This window comes from Peromyscus leucopus, chromosome 6 (genome assembly GCF_004664715.2).
Source record: "Peromyscus leucopus breed LL Stock chromosome 6, UCI_PerLeu_2.1, whole genome shotgun sequence".
Lineage (NCBI taxonomy): Eukaryota > Metazoa > Chordata > Mammalia > Rodentia > Cricetidae > Peromyscus > Peromyscus leucopus.
Genome location: NC_051068.1, coordinates 72,234,299 through 72,256,831, shown reverse-complemented (window position 1 = coordinate 72,256,831; position 22,533 = coordinate 72,234,299). Strand labels below are relative to the sequence as shown.

General features: G+C 43.3%; 1 protein-coding gene and 1 long non-coding RNA gene across 2 annotated transcripts in view; one reads left to right on the top strand and one right to left on the bottom strand.

Annotated features, from left to right (window-relative positions):
• LOC114680909 (myomegalin-like) overlaps window positions 1–22,533 on the top strand; it is a 199,198-nt gene that overhangs the window by 12,064 nt on the left and 164,601 nt on the right.
• Window positions 9,120–10,545, bottom strand: LOC119088202. The gene is made up of 2 exons (XR_005091810.1): window positions 9,572–10,545; window positions 9,120–9,404 (listed from the first exon to the last, which is right to left on the bottom strand). It is a non-coding gene; the product is annotated as an uncharacterized LOC119088202 (long non-coding RNA).

The following is a 22,533-nucleotide window of genomic DNA, read 5'->3' as shown; positions in this document are numbered from 1 at the left end:
CCCAGGAGTCCTCCACTTCGTTTTCTGAGGCAGAAACTCTTAGTGTGTGCTGGGGTTTGAACTCAGGTCATGCGCAGCAGGCACTATGCCAACTTAACCGTCTTCCCAACCATCATAATTTTAACATTCGTTTTGTTTTCTAAAATATTGCATTAAAATATCACTTAATGGATTTTGCTTTATCGGACTGATGGTGTGAATGGAATCCCCTCATATCCAGGATAAATGACTCTTAGAGTTTTGTTCCTCTTTACGTTAGAATTGCCAAAAGCTTGTTACGAAGTACAGTAGTATTAGGGATAACGTGAAAACAGGGAAAATTGCATGCAGGGTGTGAGATTTTTCTCATTAGAACTTACTTGATTGTGTAAAGCATTCTGGGGCTGCTTCTTGATGTTTTTGAACCCCTGCCAGCTGGAAGAAGGGGTGGGGGAACCCCAGCTGTTTTAAACTGCCAAGAAATTGGCTTCCAATGGTTCTAAGTGTGGAAGAGAGAATTTGCCTTTGTTGTGGGCTTCGCCTTTGTCTCCAGAGTGACTGTTTGATGAGCCCTCTTCATTATGCAGATGTGAGCCAAGCACCAGTTAGGGGTGGCTACTGACAGCTAGTTGTCAAGAACTTGGCTTCAGAGACTTCAGATGAGCAAAATATTCTGTTTAATGGGGACAAAGCTGGCCCGAGAGGAAAGGGCGCAATCACAGCCATTTAATAATTTTAATTAGTCATAAGAAATACTGAAATCTTTAGTAGTGAAGAGTCTGCATTATACTTTCAAATGATTCATCTGGATGACAGCAATAATTGTCTGTGTGTGTGAAGAGGGGAAATATCATGGAAAACTGTTAATGAATGGTTAATCAAGTAAAGATTTATAAGACTTCATTGTTCTATTTTGCAACTCTTCTCAGAAGTAGAGAAAAATTGTGAATGGAGATATATATATATATATATATATATTATTTTTCTCTTGCCCTTTACTTTTCAAGATAGGGTCTCTCCATGTAGCTGTGGCTGTCCTGGAACTCTCTTTGTAGACCAGACTGGCTTCCAACTCACAGAGATCGGCCTGCCTCTGCCTCCCAAGTGTTGGGATTAAAGCGTGCGCCACCACCGCCTGGAAAATGGAAATATTTTTAAAAACCAAAGTTAAGTTACATATGTATGAATACATGTATGTATGTATCTTCCTTCCCTCCCTCCTTCCTTCCTTCTTCCCTCCCTCTTTCCTTCCTCCTTCCTTCCTTCCTTCCTTCAGGTCTGTCTGTCATCTGTCCGTCTTTACAGGTAAGGTAGTAGATGGCTACATTCAAAGGCAAGGACCATGGGTTGATATGACTATATTGTTCTTAGCAAACTTTTTCTTAATTCAAAAATCCAGTCTGAGCTTTAAACGAGGGTTTGGCATTCCACTTTCTTCTCCTCCTTGTGGGTCCCAAGCTAGCCTGGATTGGTTGGTGTCTGGTCCTAGAGCAGCTTGATGGATCCTAGAAAATGACTTGGGTTTTAGTGATGGTGGATTGTCAAGAATGCTTGGAAGCTCCTTAGGAATTTATTTATGCCAGTACTGTTTCTGTTTCCAGAATGGATTTATTGACCATAATATCAGTCTGCACAATTTTTAAGGCTTATTATCTATGCTCAAAGCAAGGAGAATTACACAGAATTTACACAAATCTTTTCTCACTGTTCCAAAGCCCCTCTGAGAAATTTACAGACCGCATTTCTTGCATGATTTCCCTTCCTCCGACATCAGATGCACATAAACAGTGGGTGTTGAAAGGATGGGCTGGGGTTTCTGGAGTAAATTACCACCAGCTGTCTGAAGCTTGTTCATAATTTCCTTCGTTGAGGTTTTTGTTACAGCTGACAGACAAGGCTAGCCAATGAAGGGGGTGGTTATGAATACATATGTGCATACATACACACACACACACACACACACACACACACACACACACACACACAGAGGGAGAAGGAAGTTAGGGAACCTGCTTATTCAATTTCAGAGCTTTGTCTTATGATAAGGCAGGAAGCTGATAAATGGAAATTTGGGATCATTGGCCTAGGCCTAGGGAGCAGTTTGTAGCAGAACTGGAATTAATTCGTAACTGCTCTTTTAGAGTCAGTGAATCCTGTGTGGTATGCAAACATCAATTTTAAAAAAGGCCATGATTTATTGAATTTTAAAACACACCAGGCAATGAATTAAATATTCACTATAGACGATCTTGTTCTTGCAAATCAACTATTGTCGTTAACCCTATTTTACAAAATATAAAGACTGTAAACAGGGCTAGTGACTTTGGCTGTGCTGCCATGCCCTTCCAGGTGAGTGGCACCCTCTGTCATTCCCCAGGAGAGGATGGGGAGAATTTTCCTTCTACTGGGGAAAACAAACTTTGTCCAACCACACCCTTTTTTTAATTAAAAAAAAAAAAAAAAGCCAGGTGTGATGGCGCACACCTTTAATCCCAGTACTCAGGAGGCAGAGACAGGCGAATTCCTGAGTTCGAGGCCAGCCTGGTTTACAGAGTGAGTTCCAGGACAGCCAGAGCTACACAAAGAGAACCTGTCTCACAAAACAGAAAACAAAAACAACAACAAAAGTTTGGCTGATGATTGTGCCAATTTCTAGGATAAAATGTGCTGTTTCGATAAATGTGGAGCAATTTTGAATAAAAGCCATAGATTGTCAATATTAAACTTGTGATCGTTTTTTAAATTGTATTTATCCTTGGTGCCTACTCATGTGCTGTCTTCTTTTTTTTCCTGTTATGCCAATTCCAGGAGATCCAATGCCCTTGTCCAGCCTCCGCAGTCACTGCACACATGTGGTCACATACATGCAGACATGCAGGCAAAACACACAAATAATAAATAATTTCTAATTTAAAAAAAAGACTAACACTCTAGAATCCCCTTTGAGCCCATGCCGAAGGCTGTGATTGGAAGACCTCTCCCCAGGCCTCACCTGTTAGAAATGCCACCCCTTCTCCATAGAGCCACGCTGAGGGTTCAGCCTCCAATACACTGGCCTTGGGAGATGTTTAAGATCCAAAATAAAACACTTGCTTTTTCTTTCTAGAATTCTGTTAGGTCTCCTTACATTTCTTCATTTGGGTAGTGGAGCACAGAGTGGATACTATGTATCCACAACACATTTGAGTGAGCGAGGAATTATTTTTCTAATTTCCCTTGAGAAATTCCTCTTGGGGTGCTTATTTGCTTATTTATTTATCGTTTTGTTTTTGCTTTTTGAGACAGGGTCTCACTCTGTAGCTCTGGCTTGCCTGGAACTTTCTAGATTGACCAGTTCTCAAATTTATTAAGATCCTCTTGAGTGCCACCACTGCCCGGCGAGGTTGTCTTCTGTAAAGAAGCCTAATTTAATTAAGGGCTTTCCTCCTGTTCTTTGTGTATTGTAGCTCTGCAGATAATCAGATCTGTGGTATGACTGAAGGAATTCGTGTGTGGCTTTCCACACCAGCTTTCTTTCACACACCCAGTGTGTAGCACACGCTGTGCTGTGGTTGAACTCGCATTAAATTGAATGAACTTAGGTGACTCAATTGTCCTTGAATTGTATAAAGTTGTGGGAATAACTCTAAGTCCATCAACATTAGCTACCTCCGAACTGCCACTTCTTTTATGGAAAATAAAAGTCCCTTTAAAGGCCCCTCTCTCTTTAATCCCCAAGGTTGTTTTTCATTTTCGTAAACTGCTCCTGGCCCCGAGCTGGGTCGCTCTGAGGCACAGCTGCTCCTTCACCTGCTCTGCCTCTTCTGAGCACACACCCTCCACCCAGGCCTGCTTCAGCTACTGCTGCAGGGCAGTCCTTTCCAGTCCTGCAAAGCCAACCATTTCTCTCCACGGTACTTGGGTAACCAGGTACTTCAATCCATCCGGGCCACAGTTCTCCCCATTAGGTCCTCCCTGGGGCTAATAAAACACATAGCAGCTGGGCGGTGGTGGCACACGCCTTTGATCCCAGCACTCGGGAGGCAGAGCCAGGCAGATCTTTGTGAGTTCGAGACCAGCCTGGTCTACAGAGCGAGATCCAGGAAAGGCACAAAGCTACACAGAGAAACCCTGTCTCAAAAAAACAAAATAAATAAATAAATAAATAAATAAATAAATAAATAAATAAATAAAATACACGTAGCAGCCTTGAACTTATCAACTCCACTAAAAGAGTTTTTTTTTTCCCCATGTGAAAGTTCATATGTACTTGTCTCTCTATAAATGCAGGTTTCACATCTGCAAATCCAACCAACTAGCTTTATCGGAATGGTTAGGGCTAAAACTCTGTGTGTGCGGAATACACACAGACTTTTTATCTTGTCATTGTTTCTTTCCTTCTAGATAGCAAGTTTAATTCCAATTACTTATTGCTATATAGTCAACTACTCTCAAATTTATAAGCTGAACACAGTAAGTGTTTTCTTATATCATGGTTTGGGGGATCAATAATTCTAGTATGGTTCAGAGGACAGGTATACCCCGGTCACGGCCACACGGGTGATTGTTTGGTTTTATCCAGTGATGACATTTCAGTGGGAGCTACGGGTTCTTAGGCTCCACTAAGTCTCAGCTCTATTCATAGTCTTGGGGCATCACTACACTGTTTATCTTCACAGGAGTTTGATTTCTTATCTGGGAGGCCTCTTATTGACCTAGGCTTGGCAGGTAGATGTCTTACCAGAATTCTATTAGTCAAGTAAGTTCCTCAAGCCAATACAAGTTAAAGAGTAAAAAATATATAGTTATAGTCTACCTCTCGATGGGGAAAGTATCCAAGAAACTATGTCCTTGATCTTAGGACAATTCACTGTGTCCTGAAAGGATATTTATCTTAACTCAGAGTTGGGGAGATGGGCAGGGCTCTGTGAGGGACAAGGAAGATATCTGTTTACTAATCAAGTCAGTCGAATGAACCACACTGATCAATGAAGTGACAGATACTTAGCAGTATTGTCCTCTCATCTAAGTGTGAGGAAATGTGAGGTGGCCATATCTGGGAAGTGTCACGCATAATGAGCAGGTATGACATTCTAAAACTAAACATGGTTTCAGCCCTCAACTATGAACCTTGCTATTAGGCAATATGCTCTATCTCCCCATACTCCACATTAATATTTATTATAAAAAAAAGAGCTAACTAGAGTCTGCCCATAAAGTTATTGTATCTGTAAGAGAAGCTAGCTTAGAAGAAAATCCGATACAATATGTTAGACATAGCTATTATTATTATTATTATTATTATTATTATTATTATTATTACATTTAAGCCACACAGTCATCCACATCAAGATCCCCTTCACACAAAGTCAAGATGGAGGGAAGAAAAGCAGAGTTAAAACAGAACTGAAGGGAACAGAAGATACCGCTGGATGCTTGGACATGATTGGAGAGGCTGAAAATCAATCCAATCAGCTGACCAATTAGGAGCTAAGCTACATACTCAGGAGAAAAGAACATACCTGGTTGGATTGATCAGCATCATCAACTCAGTTGACCTCTGTTCTAATACAGAAAACTTGGAGCAGATTTTTAATAAAGATCGTGGGCAAAACTGATAAAATGATCTCAGTCTCAGAATGGGAGTGACATGAATAGGCCAGGCTATGCTGCAGAGAAAGTCCCCAAATCTCAGGGACTTAAATATTTATTTATAAAAATTTATTTAAAACATTTTAGATTTATGTATTTTGTTATGTTATGTGCACGAGTGTTTGCCTGCATATAGGTCTGTGCAGTACATGCACTTTTGGAGGTCAGAAGAGGGTGTTCGACCCCCTGGGACTAGAGCTACTGACTGTTGTGAGCTGCCATGTGGATGCCAGGAATTGAACTTGGATCCTCTGTAAGAGGAAAAAGTACTCTTAACCCTGGAGTCAACTCCAGCCCCTCAGGAGCTTAATTTCTGTAATGTATTTTTACCTTTTTTCAATGTAGGTCGACAGAGAGACTCCAATCATCACAATCCTCAGAGACCTAGGTTGGTGGAAACCTTGGCTCAGCACAATTGTTCTTCCAATATTAATACAGCAGTGGAAAACAGCTAAGGCTAATTATATTCTGATTCTTAGCATCTACATTCTACTTAGAAATGATGAGTGCCTCTCATATGTCAAAGGCCAAAAAGCAAGTGATGTTTCATTTACTAAATTCCACAGTTAATTTTAAATGGGGGTGAAGAATGGTAAAAGCTAGTATGTATCTCTGAGGGAAAAATTTGACAAAAATTGTGGGAATACTACATATAGTGACTGGCAGGATATATTATAGCCACACTTTTGCCTGAAGTTTTCCTGTGTCCTGCAGCCGCTCAGTCCCAAAGAAATACTCAAAGGCTTAATATTAATTACAAAGTTTGGTCTATGGCCCAGACTTATTGCTAGCTAACTCTGATATCTTAAATTAACATGGCCGTGGCATTACCAGTCTACTGGCATCTTGTTCCAGGGTGTCTGCTCTGACTCTGCCCTCCTTCTCCCTGTATCTTTTCTTGGATTTCCTGCCTGGCTATAACCTGTCTTGCCATAGGCCAGAGCAGCTTCATTATTAACCAATGGTAGCAACACATATTCACAGCGTACAGAAAGACCATCCCACAGCAGCACACAAATACCTACCCTCCACTCCTGAACTCTGTGCATAGACTGTGGGGTTTTCCCACTGATGATTTTGGACTCTCATCTGTCTTATTTTGTGGAATATCGTAGAAGGAACAGTGTGCCAGTTCTGAGCAGAGACCTAAGGGACATCCTGAGTGTCACTTAACTCTCTCTCTGTTGCACATTGCCAGGAGAAGAACGTTCCTTAGGCAGATGCTGCTGCTTCCGTTTGGGTCCTGGAACAAGAGAACTGTTGGGCAGACAACTCACGGCCAACCCATCTACCATTCAAGTACAGGTCCCTGGGTGTGAAAGGAAGGTCTGCGAACATCAGAGCCCTGGGGTCTGTGCTAAGCCGCACCGTTTCAGCCGAAAGATGACTGACACAGTGACTCACCTCAGGCGGATTTCACATAGACTGGATAATGCTTCCCAAATAAGCATATGATATAGGAACTTACTAACTAGTATTGTAATAAGTGTAAAGGAAAATGAGATGACATGAGATTATATACTAAGTAGTAACAGATTCCCCAAATATCTTATAACTATTATGTTATTTCTCTATTATATAAAATTAATGATAAACCTTACTGCTATTGAACTACATGTAAGATGATAAAATTAGGGTCATTTTACCCTAACAGTATTGTGATTTAATTATCTCAAAAAATAATTTGTCTTAGTCTGTTCCTGTTGCTATAACAGAACACCTTAGACTATGTTATTTATGAATGATAGAACTGTGTTTTTCACCGTTCTGGAGGCTGGTTCAGTTGAGATGAAGGTGCCAGAAGATTCGATGTGTGCTGAGGACTTGTTCTCTGCTGTCAGGAAGGCCCTTCTACATCCTTCTGACAGGACACAGGCTACGTCCTGACATGGTGAGAGAGAGACGGAGCACAAAAGAGACCAGGGCACTTTCTTCACCCTCTTTTTATAAGAACATCAGTCCCATTCTTGAGAATAAAACACTCATGGTGTAATTCCTCCCTGAAGACCTTATTTCTTAGGCCCACTCATTGCGTTCCCATGGAAGAATCATACATTCAAAACACAACATGATTAAAGAATAAAGGCAGAAAAGATGCTCACTGAAGTACTATCTGACACTAATATTAGAAATGGCATACCTAGTCAAAAATATTATTAAGTAGGCTGGCTTTCTATTAAAGCGGATATTAAAACATAGTATAATCATTAGAGTATAAATATGAGCACTACCCAAAAACATGAACAAATACATAACAGGTGGAAAGGGGAATTGACTACACAGATCTAAGCTGTAATTATAGCTATATAAATATGTACCAACCAAACATGACTAAAAGAAATCTAGAGAAACTTAAGCATTTGTGCTAGATTTGTGCTATTTAGACAAGTGTTTTTCTTTTGAAATTTAAGAAGAAATTGTTTTTAACCATACATAGGAAAGTTTTTAGACATCAAATAAATTTCTTTCCTCACAAATGCATTTATGGGTGTAGGTGAGCTTATATTTGCATTAAGAAGTCCACTTTTAAAAGACCAGGAAGCGATTCCATAAGCTTTAAACATTGATTATCACTAGGTATTAAGAGTTATTTTATTTTCCACGTAGTTTTCTGTAACTTCTTAATGGTCTGCAATAAACACGTTTTATATTTTTGAACAGAAGAGTTATTTCAAAAATACCCAAGCCTGTTTTTCAGTCTGCCTTCCGGGAGGCCACAGTTCACCTAGTTAGCGCCTGTGTCTTCTGAAGCAGCGCCTGTCCTAGGCTGTAGACAGAATCTCTCTCCACAACTCAACAGCCCATAATTTGATTTCAGACACAACTAAATATAGCATCAACTTTGGTATGCGGGATGGAAACCTGAGCTCCCTGCCCCTCCCCCAAGGCAACAGTAGATTCTTTTCAAGACAGGTGGCTTGTGGGTCTTGCCTAGTGTCAAACGGGACCTTAATGTTGTTCTCTCCTGGTAACATTTTAGATGAACCTAAGGGGAGACAGGATTCTCTAATCTCAAGAGCAGTGTGCTTTTAGCTGCAAACTGAGGGCTGGGATTGGAAGATTCTAGACTAGGGCATTTTCAAACCACTCCTCTAGACCCCAATGTCCGTTATTCTGTCCGGCCCTCCCGGCTTCCTATGGGTGATTAGAACTAATCCAAGAAACTGGAGGTAGTTGACAATTTTCTGCCACAGTCAGTGCAGGCTGTTCGCCGTCCCGCCAGCACTCACACGTGCCAGGTCTCTCCCCGAGTGTAACTGCAAGACTTCCGGGAAAAATGGATCCCTTCTAGAAAAGCCTTGTTGGTCTATCTTCAGAAATTTGGAGAGCATAGCTCCGGGTCATGGCAGCGGCCTGGGCAGAGCCTGGGCAGGGTCGAGCCTTCTGGTTCTCAAAGGTGCCATCCGCGAACAAATCTAACTAAATTGATATCGCCAAATATAGGCATGCTAAAGCTTTCTGAAAATTAAAAGGCCAACAGTAAAGCTAATGATAACAGTAATCATGTGACTTAATAAAAAGGTTTATTTCAGAGTTAAAAGGGAGCGGCGGGCAGCAAGCCCTCTAATCACAGCATGTCTGTCTTGTTTAGACATTGGTACACACGTAGATGCACAGGGTCTGGGCAGCCCCCTCCTTGGAAGGAAAGCCTTTCGGCGTGATCTCAGAGCAGCCACGGTAGAGAGAGTCCTGGGGGCCACTCTTAAGTGTCTTGAGGCGTTCAGAGCATTTTGGGATGCTCAAGAGCCCTCTGTCTTCTAGGAGCTTCTGGTAGAGCCCGGTTGCTGTGGGAACTAAAAAGAAAGGAGGCAGAATAGTGAAAAAACGGGGGGGGGGGGTTGATTGAGATGGGGGCAGCTAATAAGACTGCAAGGTTTGGTGAGGAGGGTGCTTCCTGAGGAAGTTTCTGTCCGTGGATGACTGGTGAAGCTAAAACGGGTCACATCTCTCAGAAAATCACCTTGTGTTCCATGACGCTTTAGTAGGCACACCTGCATTCAGTTGGATCGCATCCTTCCCAGACTCCATCTCTGGCTCGGAGGTTACCTGTGGGTGGGCGACGCAGGCGCAGGGGAAGACCACCTCTCCAAGGTGCTCCCTTGCAGTTGGCTGGTTTTAGCCAAAGCCTCTCACCGGGATGAGCGAGGGACGGAGAGTAGGACGAGGGTCATCGAGGGCCACTTCTGAGGCCATCATTCCTCTGAGCCTGCGAGGGAGGCGGTGGAGGTCGGAGGGTGTGTACCGCGGCGTGTCACCTGGGCGGGTCCTGGGCTGCAGGGAGCCCCGCCTCCGCTCACCCGCGGTTGACAGCTCAGCTGGTGCGGATCAGCTCGTGCCAGCCAGTCGCGTCTCAGCCTGGGAGCGAGTGTGCCCGAGGCCTGGGCTCGGCAGCAGCAGCAGCGTCCAGCCACCTCCCGAGAACAGTCCCTGCCTTGTGCCCAGCGCACCGTTAGCTGAGGGTGCGGCCGCGGCCGATCGGCTCTCTCTCTCCAAAAAACAGAGAGCAGACCTCGTTCCTTCGCCGGCGCCGGCGCCAAGAGGAGCTGGGGAGGAGGAAGAGACTCAGGCTTTTTGCGCTGGAGACTCCTGGGCAAGGTTTGGTATCTTCCCGGGCTGTGGCCACTCCCGGGTGAGCTGCGCCCCGAGACCGAGGAGATCGCCTGGATCATGGAGCAAACCTGGGCCAGGTAGAAGCGGCTTCTCCCTCGCCGCCTGTGACTTGGGGTCCCTGCCCTGATCCCTCCCCCTGCCGTCCCTCACCGTTAGAGGCCTCTGAGCGCTCCCCTTTTCTGTCTGATCGCCTCCCTGGTTCCCAGCCCACCTCTCCCGGCCTCCCTCCACATGCGCTCTGCTCTCTGGCGTGTCCCTAGCTCGGTGACTCTCCTTTTCACCTACTCCTGACGTCAAAACCGCCCGGGGTTGCCTGGAAGTTTTTCTGGAGCCATGTGTCAGCTTGTCTTTTCCTGGGTTGGAAGGCTTTTTTTTTTTTTTTTTTTTTTTTTTTTTTTTCTAGAGACTGGAGAGACTCCAGTAGGCTTCCCCCAGGACACCTTTAGTTTCCGGTACTTTTAACGTGTCAGGTTCTTTCTCACCCTGCCACGTTTTCCACCTCTACCTCACCCTGCCCCAGCCACATGCCAGCAACCCATAGAGGCCAGTGATGCTCAGCTCCTGAGCCTCTGGTCGGAGCTCACTGTGGGAGAGGGAAGGAAGAGGCTCTGGGCAACCTCCACTGCCCAGGCCGAGGCCAGGGCGGGTCTGGGGTAGCTCAGGTTGCAGAGATGGTTGTGGAATTTTCTGTTTTCTCCTGGTGCTCCATCCCACCATTCTCTAAATATTCCTTAAAATGGAGCTCCTTCAAGTGACGGATAAGGACTAGAGGCCCTGTACTGAGACAAAGATTTCATTTCTGTGTGTGGTTTTTTGTTTGTTTGCTTTTCGGGGTTTTTTGTTTGTTTGTTTTGGGTTTTGTTTGTTTTTTCGAGATTGAGGGAGATCTCTGGGTGTGTGAAGACTATATTCCAGATAGGCTCTTCATCACCGGAATTTAGCTTTGGGGGACTGGCGTGGGGCCAAGTGAGTGTTCTGAGACGGTGAAGACTACAAACACGGAAAGCAAATTGGGGTTCAATAGTAATTATACAAAAAATGGGGGGTTTCGGTTGATTGTTCAGCTCAACAGAGTGAACAGTTTACTGTGAATTTCGAAGGAAGGACGAATTGCACCCAGAGTACACTGATGGAGGAAGTGAGCTCTCTCGGCGTGAAGGGTCAATCCTACTTTTTTGTCTCTTCTCCTAGAAAACGGTGTTCTGTTCAGGGCTCCACGGAATTTTAAAAAGAAGTGCAGTGAAGAGACAGGGTGGGGCTCAAAGCTGTGCTTTGAGGGCTGGCCAAGGGACCTGGGGCTCTTAAGTCTGGAGAGAGGGAGGGTATGCCATCGCGGTCAAAGATCTGAAGAGCAGTTGGTGGTAGGGGGATTAGATGAGTTTAGAACCTCCTAAAAGGGCAGAACAACGATGGACACAGCAAGTTCCAAAGAGGCAAGGTGTGGTTCCACGGCAGGAAGCACCCTTCAAACACGGGCTATGCTACCGATCCAGAGAGACTGCTGGCCCCAGAGGAGTACCTGATGGAGAGGAGAGCGAGTGTGTCAGGGACTGTTGCCATCTATTAGTGCTTTTCACATCTTAAAAAAATAGGAATTGTGAGGTTTGGGAGATAACTCTGAGAGCCAATAAGAAAGTACCTGACTTGCAAAGTTGGGGACCTGGGATCTTTTCCCAGAACCTCCATTTAAAAAAAAAAAAAAAGTAACCAGGTGCTTTGGTGCAAGTTACAGACTAGTAAAAGATCTGGTCTCAATAGGTGTGTGTGTGTGTGTGTGTGTGTGTGTGTGTGTGTGTGTGTGTGTAGCACCTGAGGAATGATACCTCAGACTGTCTTCTGACATACACATATATGTGCATTCACACACACCCAGTTATGCACACACATACACACAAAGTAATTGTGTCAAAGTCTCACAAGTCGCAAACTGAGTGTATGAATGTGATGGGCACACAGATGGGCAACGATCCTGTGCTTATGAAGTCGGTCTTACTTATGACTCCTAGGTTATGGTTACCCAGACCTTAGCACTATAGCTTAGTTTCACCTAGTTTTAAACTTCAGGTAAACTGAAGTAGACATGACAAGCGTCCATGTAGCTTTTTTTTTTCACTTACACTTTCGGAATTCTTCAATGCTCACACATACAGTTGTGGTTGATTTATTCTTTCTTTTAACTAAGATTCTATTGTGTGTTAACATACCAGTTTATCTGGGGACTATCATCAGGTTTGGGGCTAGTAAGATGATGTCACCATAAACGTTTTGTCCATGTCCTCTGTGCATGTTTCTACCGGGTAAACCAATAGCAATCGGATCATTAGACCACAGGAAATGCATGTTCAGCTTGAGGAACACTACCAAGTTGTTTTATAAGTGGTTATAAAAGAAGTTTCTAAAAACAAGGTATCCAAAGGGGACGCAGTGAAAAGTACTTCACATCACTAGTCACATGAAGACCTTAGAAAATACTGATCACTGGCAGTGATGGCTAGCCACACTACTAATAAGCCCAAACCCACAATAGGAAATGTATTTATAATGCAACCAAATACACTTACAAAGCTCCATGTGACAATACTTACCCTTATCATGAATTTTATACTCAGATATTTCCTATGTTACTTCTTTAGAAAATCAGTGCTGATGGTGACTCTGTTTTATCAACTAATGGGTCACAGCTGGAAAAAAAAAACCAAAAACTGAAGTTACAGATGATGACTGGCCACTCAGATGCCCTTGGCTCACATGTCAGATCAGTTACAAATATCTTGGAAAAAGGAACCCCAAGCAGCCACACACTGTGCTGGACGCTGAGCATCTAACAATGAATGAGATCGACTCTGCCTTTCAGAGCTTCATGTACACATTGTCTGTAATTCATTTGCTTGTTTCTTACTGGGTCTCACTATGTAGTCCAGACTAGCCTTGAACTCATGATATCCCTGTCCTACCTCCTCCCCCATCACTTATAATTGTAATAAAGTGAAGTGAAGGTAAAGATATACATTGGCTACTGTCATAGTTTCAGCTTGACACAAGCCGAGAGTCATCTGGGAAGAAGGAAACTTAACTAAAAAGTTGCCTTAATCAGAGTGGTCTGTAGCCGTATCTGTGAGGCATTTTTAATTGTGAATTGATGTAGGAAGGCCCAATCCACTGTGGGCGGCGCCATCCCTCAGCCCATGGGCCTGGGCTTCATAAGAAAGCCAGCTGAGCAAGCCAGAGGGAGCTAACCAGAAAGTGATACTTCTCCATTGCTTTTTTTTTTTTTTTTTCAAGATCCTGCCTTGAGTTCCTGTCTTGGCTTCTCTCAACGATAGACTATAACCTGTAAAGTAAAATAAGCCTGTTCTTCCCAAGTTGCCTTTGGTCGTGGTATTTATCACAGCAAAGCAAACTAGAGCAGCTGCTATGGGAATGCATTAGAAAAGCACAACCCTAAAAGATGCTGAGAAGGAAAATTCGCACAATCGCTAACGTTTATTAAGCTTTCAATGGGTGCTGATTCTCTGCACCTGTGATTTCTCCTAATCCCCATAACTTATGTGATAAAAAACTGTCATGTACATTTTTCAAGACAAAGAAATCAAACTTAAGAGACAATGATTCACTTGTCCAGTGTGACACATACAACTAAGGAAGAAATGAGAACTCGGGCGATCTAACTCCCTAACCTGAGCGGCTTTTTTGTTGTTGTTGTTGTTGTTGTTTAGTTTTGTTTTAAGTGCTTTGAGTTGTGTCTTGTGGGTGACCTGGTTTTGAAATGGAGTACTTATGTTAGCTTCTTTTAAACTCACGGATAGGCTTAATACTGTGATTCTATTCCCAGATTTCATTCCAGGAAATTCTGGAAATTGCCCTTCCCCAAAGGTGATTCACACAACCCTGCGCTCTCTTGTTTTGTGTTTTGAAATGGCTTCATGGAGGTTAGGTTGGCCTTGACTTTCTGATCCTTCTGCCTCTACCTCCAAAGGGCTGGAATTACAGTCAGGTGCCCCTCATGCCCTGCTCTTTATCTTGCTCAGTCTACCCACAAAGGACCAAGGTGCTGGGCATTTAAGTTCTCAGTCAGACATGCTGACAGCTGCATGTCATCATCGTAGCCCGCCTCTCTGCAGCCCCTTGTGAGCTTTCTTCCCCCGCCAGGCTTCTGACCTGGCTGTTGCCAGCCTCTTTGCTAAGTCGCCTGTGGAGAATGTGGTTGGTTCTCCAATAGCAAATTTCCCGTGAATATGGTGAATATGCTGGCCTTCCAAAACACTGATGTCCCTGCATAGTTCAGAGCTGTGGGAGGAATGGTTCGTGGAGAGTACGGAGATTTGATTGTGTGATTCCTCACGTGGTGAATCTCAAGGTGGAATGGCAGTTGTTCTGAACATTTAGTGTCCTCTCACCTGGACTAGAAACTCACTACGACTTCTGCTTCAGGAGTTGTGGGAACTCCTTCGTCACTTTTGTATTAGTTTCCTGTTACCAAAAACAGTGGCCTATGAGACAGAGAGTATGCAATGCCGGAGGTCAAAAGTCTAAAAATCAGCCTTTGAAACTCAACTCTAGGTATCATCGGGTTTGCGTTCCTTCTGGAGCTCCGGGGGAGCACCCATGCCTTCCCTTTCCAGCCTTTGGAGACCCTCAGCAATCCTGCCTCAGAGCACTAATCCAGCAATGACATCGCTCTGGCTGCTGTTTCCACCATCACATCTCCCTCTGCCATCCCCACGCCCCTGTGTCCTTCTTACAGGGACCCTTGTGACTACTTTGGTGCCAGACAAATAGCCCAAGATCATCTCTTCTCATAGTCATATCTTTCAAGTCCCTATGGCCCTGTAAAGTCGCATGTTCACAAGCTCTGGTGGTTAGGAATGCGGACCTCCTTGGGATGTCATTGTTCAGTCTGCCATACTGCTTAACTCTGGAAAAGTCATTACAAATTCTCTTCCCTTTTGGGGTGGAAATGTTCTTGTTTGTGGCATATGGGGATGCTGAGTAAGCCAGGCAAGTCATATGTGACTCTTATACAAGTTGCCTTAACAAACAATTAAAAGGAAGACAAATCGACCCTATTCGAGAGCAGCCTTTTAGATGGAAGGCTAGAAGCCAGGCGGTGGTGGCGCACACCTTTAATCCCCACACTCAGGAGGCAGAGGCAGGCAGATCTCTATGAGACTGAGTCCAGCCTGGACTACAAAAAGAGTTCCAGGACAGCCCAGGCTGTTACACAGGGAAACCCTGTCTTAAAAACAACAACAACAAGATAGAAGGTTAGGAAAGAACAGCATTTAATAAAATGCAAGCATTACTTGTATCTGTCTTTCAAGGCTGTGAAAATCTGGAGAAAGGGAGTAACAGCTAAGAAAACCAATGGTCCAGTTTCAGGATTTGATTTTACTTCTTTACCATATAGTCATAAGTACAACTTCAAGTAAGGCCAGATTCTCAGCAATTTAGGTGTATTGTACCCACCAGGTCTCACTGGTAGCTGTTTGCATTTGTTCCACCCTTGGCTAACTCACAGCCTGGTAGAATTCACGTGAAACACTAGAGAGTCCTGTTGAGAAATGGATAGTTGGAGCCAGAGATGGCATTTTGCCCCATTTTACAGATGTGGCTGCTGAGGAAGGTCATGTGATTTTTCTCCTGTTCAAAATTAGTATGCATGACAGTTAGACGATGCCAGTGTCTTGCTTGCCTGGTGTTTTGCATGAAGCATTTTGTATCAGGAAAATGCTTGCTTTCCTAACTCTATTACTGAGATATCTTTAGACAGCGGATTCCTGTTGAATATTCATCAGTGCTAGCAATTAATTTTCTGCATTTTGAGAAGGAAAAACATCTCTGCCTTGGCAACTGTGCTCTACACTTGGCTGAGGGTTGGGGACTTTGTCTCAGTCTCTGATTTCACTCTTTATTCTCACAAACCAGATCAGTGTAGAGTACTCACCGCCCCCCCCCCTCACTTCTTTCAGCTACTGAGGTTGGGTACAGAGGACAGGGAAGGTTGCTTTTGCTCTGGAAATGGGAGGTGGCTGCATTTCTTCACAGCATCCTCTCCATCCTGGCAGCTCACTTCACTGTGGCTGTGCTGACCAGTCAGTGGATGTCTTAAGACACCACCCACAAATCCGGCCGTCTTATAAATAACATTCTGAAGTGGGCTCAGGACATTTCACAAGTTGCCTCAGGCAAGCATTCAAATAACATTTAAAGTTAGAATGAAAGTCCAAAATAAAAAAAAGATGTCATGATGGCCCAAGGTGGCTCCATCCAATCCTATTTTAAACCATTCAGACACACGAGGCCGTGTTTCTCCTCCGTCTCACAGCATCTTCTGAGTTCTCTGGTCAGCAAGACAAATAGGATATGGTTGTTTTTTTTTTCTGAGCACTCATAGCCAAATTATTTTTGTTCATAGACTCTTTATGATGAACTTTACAATAATAAGCACACCTTGCATCTTTTCAGCACCATAGTCGACCATGACACCTTTCGGTTGCCTGTCTCAGTACCCACTCCTCTTCCACTTGTTACCCTCTGTGGCATATTCGTCATGTGGAATAGCATGTCGTGTGGGATTACAACACATCCTTAATCATTTCCCACTCTCAGGCTCGCAGCTTTCCACCTTCAATACTGTAAATACCCAGTAAGTATCTGGATGCCGAAAGCATCTTCTTCCATAGGATTTCTTTTCTTTTCTTTTCTTTTCTTTTCTTTTCTTTTCTTTTCTTTTCTTTTCTTTCTTTCTTTCTTTTTTCTTTTTGAAAATTGATGTTCAGAAGTAGAACAGCAAGATTAAACATTTCCAGGTTTTGAAAATACACTGGATGTCCTTGAGCTGTCACTGCATATAACAGAAGAATATATTGCAGTTTAAATGTCTTTTCAGGACCTGAATCCCCATGGAGGAGGGGAGGGGACAGAGAAACAGAGAGGCAGACACACACACACATACACACTAAACTGGATACATCAGCCCAAAGTGTCATATCTCCAGGTAGATCAATAGCAACATTCCTAACTTTGACCTATCTTTGGGGGAAAATGCTTTATTGTAGTCATTAATCTCTAGCAGTATTGTGTACTAAGAGGGTAATAAACATAATTTATTGATATGAGAAAATAAAAGTAGATTTAGGCCACAGTAAAATTATGCATAGTATGTGTTAGGATGCCTATTGCAAGGAAAAAGAAGATGGTACATTGCTTGTGGACTTATGTGTATCACCTTTACATGCTGCTTTCGAACTAAGTCAATGTATGTTTTGTAGCAGAAAGAAATGTACATTTGTGTGCACTAAGTTACAACATGTAAAATTCAAACTGTTTGTTTCAAAAGAGTCCTCTGTGTGCTTTTCCAGGTTATTGGTCTCATAGGCATGACATTGCCAGCAGTCCTAGGGAGCTGGTTATATACCGATTGCCACTGTATTCACCCTGTTCTAAAATTATTCTGTGTGGGTCTTAATATACCGGTTGTTCCCACCCACACACCTAGTCTTGCCTTTGCTAGGGTAACTGTTGATCCTTCTGTGGTTAGCTTCGTCATTGCCTCCTTTGGAAATTATTTTTAGAAGCAAGCTCTTGTGTTTTCTATAGCCAGTTCTGCTTGTTCTGTTACACTTTGAATCTAGTTGGTTTATTCTGTATTTTTCATGGAATGTGACTGGACAATGGACTAGTTGTTTGTGCCCAAGTCTTCAGTAGATCTTCAGTTAAGAATTCTCCAGATAGCATTCTCTAGAAGGCTGATGTGTCTGTTGGGTATTGCCATATTATACATGGGCACAACAGGTTAGCAAAGCCTGGCACCATTGTGCATTGAAGGTGAATGCCATTGTTTAAGAAGCGTGTGCAGTTTTGCTATGATATATACTTCTTTAGCGCTGGGTACCTGACAGTGAATGATGTGGACACTCGGGTACGGCCCCCAGGCACACTCTTACTTCAAGATTCCCCCATCACAGTTCTTAACTTGAATTTGCTTGAGCATCCTGCAAACACTGGCATCCCTCGGGGCTCATCCTTAACCCATATTCTCTCTCCTTAAGAATCCCGAAAGCCAAAGACCAAAAGAAAGGAAGAAGATCTCAACCGTGAGGATGTCTTCCCTGACACCCCTAAGCCCCTGACTTCGATGTCTCTCTGAACACTAGGTTTACCTTACTGTTTACTTCAGCTCCTGGTTTTCCCTTATCACCCAGGCTGTCTGCTCTTTATTCTCTCTGTGGAGCCTACACTCAGAACTGACTATTAAAATCATTTTCTCAGCACTATTTTAGAACCTAAGTACCTTAAACAGCCATAAGCCTTGGTAAATTTTGGAATCCCTTAGAAGTCTATAAGCTTTGTCTTAGTACTTTATCAAGCTGTATGGGGATAGCAGATGCTAGAATTAGTCTTTGTAATTTCAGACTAATCTATAATTTTCCCCTCCTCTTCCCACTTGCTTCCTCCCTATTCCCACTTTCCTGGACTTTTCCTGTGAAACAACATCCTTTATAACATTGTTTAAAAACACAAAACACCTTATTTTCTGTACATGGCTGTTTTGCCCGCATGTGTGTCTGTGCACCATATGAGCGCCTGGTGTTTGTGGAGGCCAGAAGAGGGCATCAGATCCCCTGGAACTGGAGCTACAGACGGTTGTGAGGGTGTTGGGAATTGAATCTGAGTCCTCCGGAAGAACAGCAAGTATTCTTGGTTGCTGAGTCACCTCCCCAGCCCTCTTTATTTACAACCTTTTATTTTAATATTATGAAAATAAAAGCGAGGTCAGGAGAGGAGGCTCAGAGGGTGGAGAAGGGCATTTGCTGCCCAGCCTGATGACCTAAGTTCTATTTTTAGAATCCATGGTGGCAGGAGGGATCCAGCTCCTGCAGGTTGTCTGCTGATCTCCACATGTGTGCCCCGGTACACACACACACACAAAACACACACACACATGCACGCACGCACGCACGCACGCACGCACGCACGCACACGCACATGGCACACATGTATGGATGAATGTACACACACAGGTGCACACATGCATGCACTCATACAAATGTAAAATTAAAAGCAAAGTGGAGATCATCTGCTCAATATGATTTCTCATTTACAGAATTCACATACGCAGAACTGAAGAACAATTAAAAGTAAAAACTTTTTTATATTTTTAATTTTAATTGTTCTTCAGTTCTGCTTGAGCTGAAAAAAAGTTCAATGTAGTCTATACATAGTGACATTTAAGAAATGATTTTTGCTTTTCTTTAACTAAAAAACAATTCCATAAGGAGCATGTAGCTCTTTAAAAGCCATTGAAGATAGACAGAGAAATTAAACAATGAAATATATATGACTCAGAAAAGAAATAGAAAGGGAACAACATCATGAATCTCTTGACACCCAGTGTACCACTGTAGGTGGACTGAGCCAATGTCTCGGCATAGCCCAGGCCCTGGGAGTGTTAGTCATGAATGAAAACAGAGGACCACAGAATGCACTGGCAGGACCCAAAGTAGATAACAAAAGACAGGTTCTGGAAGTGTGCAGAGACACCATGCATTGTCTGGTGATCTGGCTGAAGCCAAAGCAGGCAGTTTTCATGCATTTTTCCAAAGATGTACCGATGTCTCACCTGTCACCTTGTTGATTCAAGGAGGTCAGAGGGAACTTACTAGATGGTTGGATGTCTGATGACCTTATAAGGGCAAGTGAGGAGAATAATCACCTGAACTGCTTATACCTCCTACAATCTTAAATCACTTCTCTGAACTGTAACAGGAGGCAACATGAAAAAAAAATAGTTTTCTTAAGGGAGAAAGGCTTAGTGACATAGACAGATGGGGCGGAGAGTGTGTGTGTGTGTGTGAGAGAGAGAGAGAGAGAGAGACAGAGAGAGAGAGAGAGAGAGAGAGAGAGAGAGAGAGGCAGACAGATAGACAGACAGAGAGACAAAGAGAGACATGCAGCCATGCTGGTTGGAAATGATGCCTGTAGCTAGCTCACTGTAGCTGTTGGTGAGCACTCCAGAGTCTGCTTCCCGAAGATGCATTTGGTCACGGGCACTTTCATGGACAGACTGTATGAAGTGAAGGGTGTAAATGCAACCTGTGCTGGGGAGAAGTGGATGTTTCTGAGTCAGTGCAAGTCAGTCCATGCCCAACGTGTTGGGGCGCTCTTAATAATGTGCTGTGTGTTCTGAGGGGCTTTGCCAGTTCAGCATCCTCACTTGCAGAGAGTATAATGATGGGTCCCGAGGTGAGAAAAGTGATGACCTCACTGAGTTTATTTCACAACAGTCCTGTGCTCTGCATCTGTGACTTCTAACCTATTTGCATTTGAATGTGCCTTTTTGTGATTCGTGTGCCAAATTGTGGGGTAGGAGTAGTTGCAACACTTGAAGCATAGAAGATATACTTGCTTCTCTCTTGACAAGTGAAAAGGGGGCCTGAGGTGTGGTCTCAGACGATGTTCACAAATGGCCTTTCCACTTTGATTAAGTCTGTTTCCGTCATCTCTGTGTCTTTTAGCCCATTCCCTTGGACTGTACAGGACAAGCCGTTGTTATCATCAAGGGGCTTGGGGAAGATACTCGAGACATTTGGTTAGAAACACTTTTCAGGGTAAGACTTGTATAAGACTTCTCAGGACCTCTCTTTCAGGATTTCATACAGCATGTTAGACCAGTATTACCACATGCAAGTGTGGGCTGTCTTTCACGGATAAATTATCCCAAGAAACAAATTTATTTTGAATCTCCCATTGTATCTTCTGGGCACAGCAGGTAGTTCACCTTGTCTTTCTCTTAGTTTCTCAGAATGCATATCCCTGGACTTAAGGCAGGCACAAAGGAAGCATTTATGCATGGATATAAATAGGGTATATATGGACAGAAAAAAGATCTGGAGGTATTGAAGAAATGGCTTGGTGGTTAAGAGCACTTGCTGTGCTTGCAAAGAACCCAAGTTTAGATTCTATTACCTGTATTGGGTAGCTCACAACCACTTGTAATTATAAATCCAGGGAATCTGATGCCCTCTTCTGGCCTCCATGGGCAATTACACTCATGTGTACAAACCCACATACAGATACACAGGTATACACATAATTGAAAATGTTTATATTAGATAATTTTTAAAGGCCCAGAGTTAAACCAATTCAGTTTTCAAGTTCATGCTCCAGTGTGATGTTGTATGAAGCATCTCATTTTCCAGGCTTCTTCCTCACTTGTAGAGTATGGTTGTCTAGTTTACAGGATATGATTGAATAGTGCCTGGAAAGTATGAGACATTCATTCCATAAACTGGGAGGCAGCATTGGTGATAGGTGTGATGGTTCACCATAGTAATTATCATGGTCATTGAGCAGCATTGCAGTGTAAGAAAATGTATTGCTTTGGAAAGCTATGCACAGGCCGTTAAAAAACGAAAAAGCTATTACCTGTAGATATCTGCATTGTCAAGGTGACATTATTTGTGAAATCCTGTCATTTATAAATCATCAGGGCCAGAACCCCACATATGTTAAAAAAAACAAACCCAGGCCACTGCTGTGGGATATTCTGTGTGGCAAATGTGTTGCTCTGACTGGTTAGTAAATAAAACACTGATTGGCCAGTAGTCAGGCAGGAGGAAGTATAGACGGGACAAGGAGAAGAAGAATTCTGGGAAGTGGAAGGCTGAGTCAGAGACACTGCCAGCCATCACCATGACAAGCCGCATGTGAAGATGCCGGTAAGCCACGAGCCACGTGGCAAGGTATAGATTTATGGAAATGAGTTAATTTAAGATATAAGAACAGTTAGCAAGAAGCCTGCCATGGCCATACAGTTTGTAAGCAATATAAGTCTCTGTGTTTACTTGGTTGGGTCTGAGCGGCTGTGGGACTGGCAGGTGAGAGAAATTTGTCCTGACTGTGGGCCAGGCAGGAAAACTCTAGCTACAGGCCACAGATTATTTTTTCCTTCTAGGCATTTTGTATTTGGCAGATTAGGAGGTAGATATAAATAAAAATATGAAAAATTGACCTTTAGAAAATTCCTTTCACTTGAACTAGACAGAATCTAGCAAGTTATATCAAAGGAGAATCTGTTTTTAGATTTTTTTAATTTTATGTTTATAAATGTTTTGTCTGCATGAATGGTGCCCATGGGGGTCAGATGGGGGCTTGAGACCCCATGGAAATGGAGTCATAGATAGTTGTGAGCCACTATGTAAGTTTTGGGAAATGAACCTGGTTCCTCTGGAAGAACAACAACTGCTCTTAACTACTGAACTCTCTCTTGCCCCTCAAAAGAGGCTTAAGAACATGGAAAGTAGGCTGGAG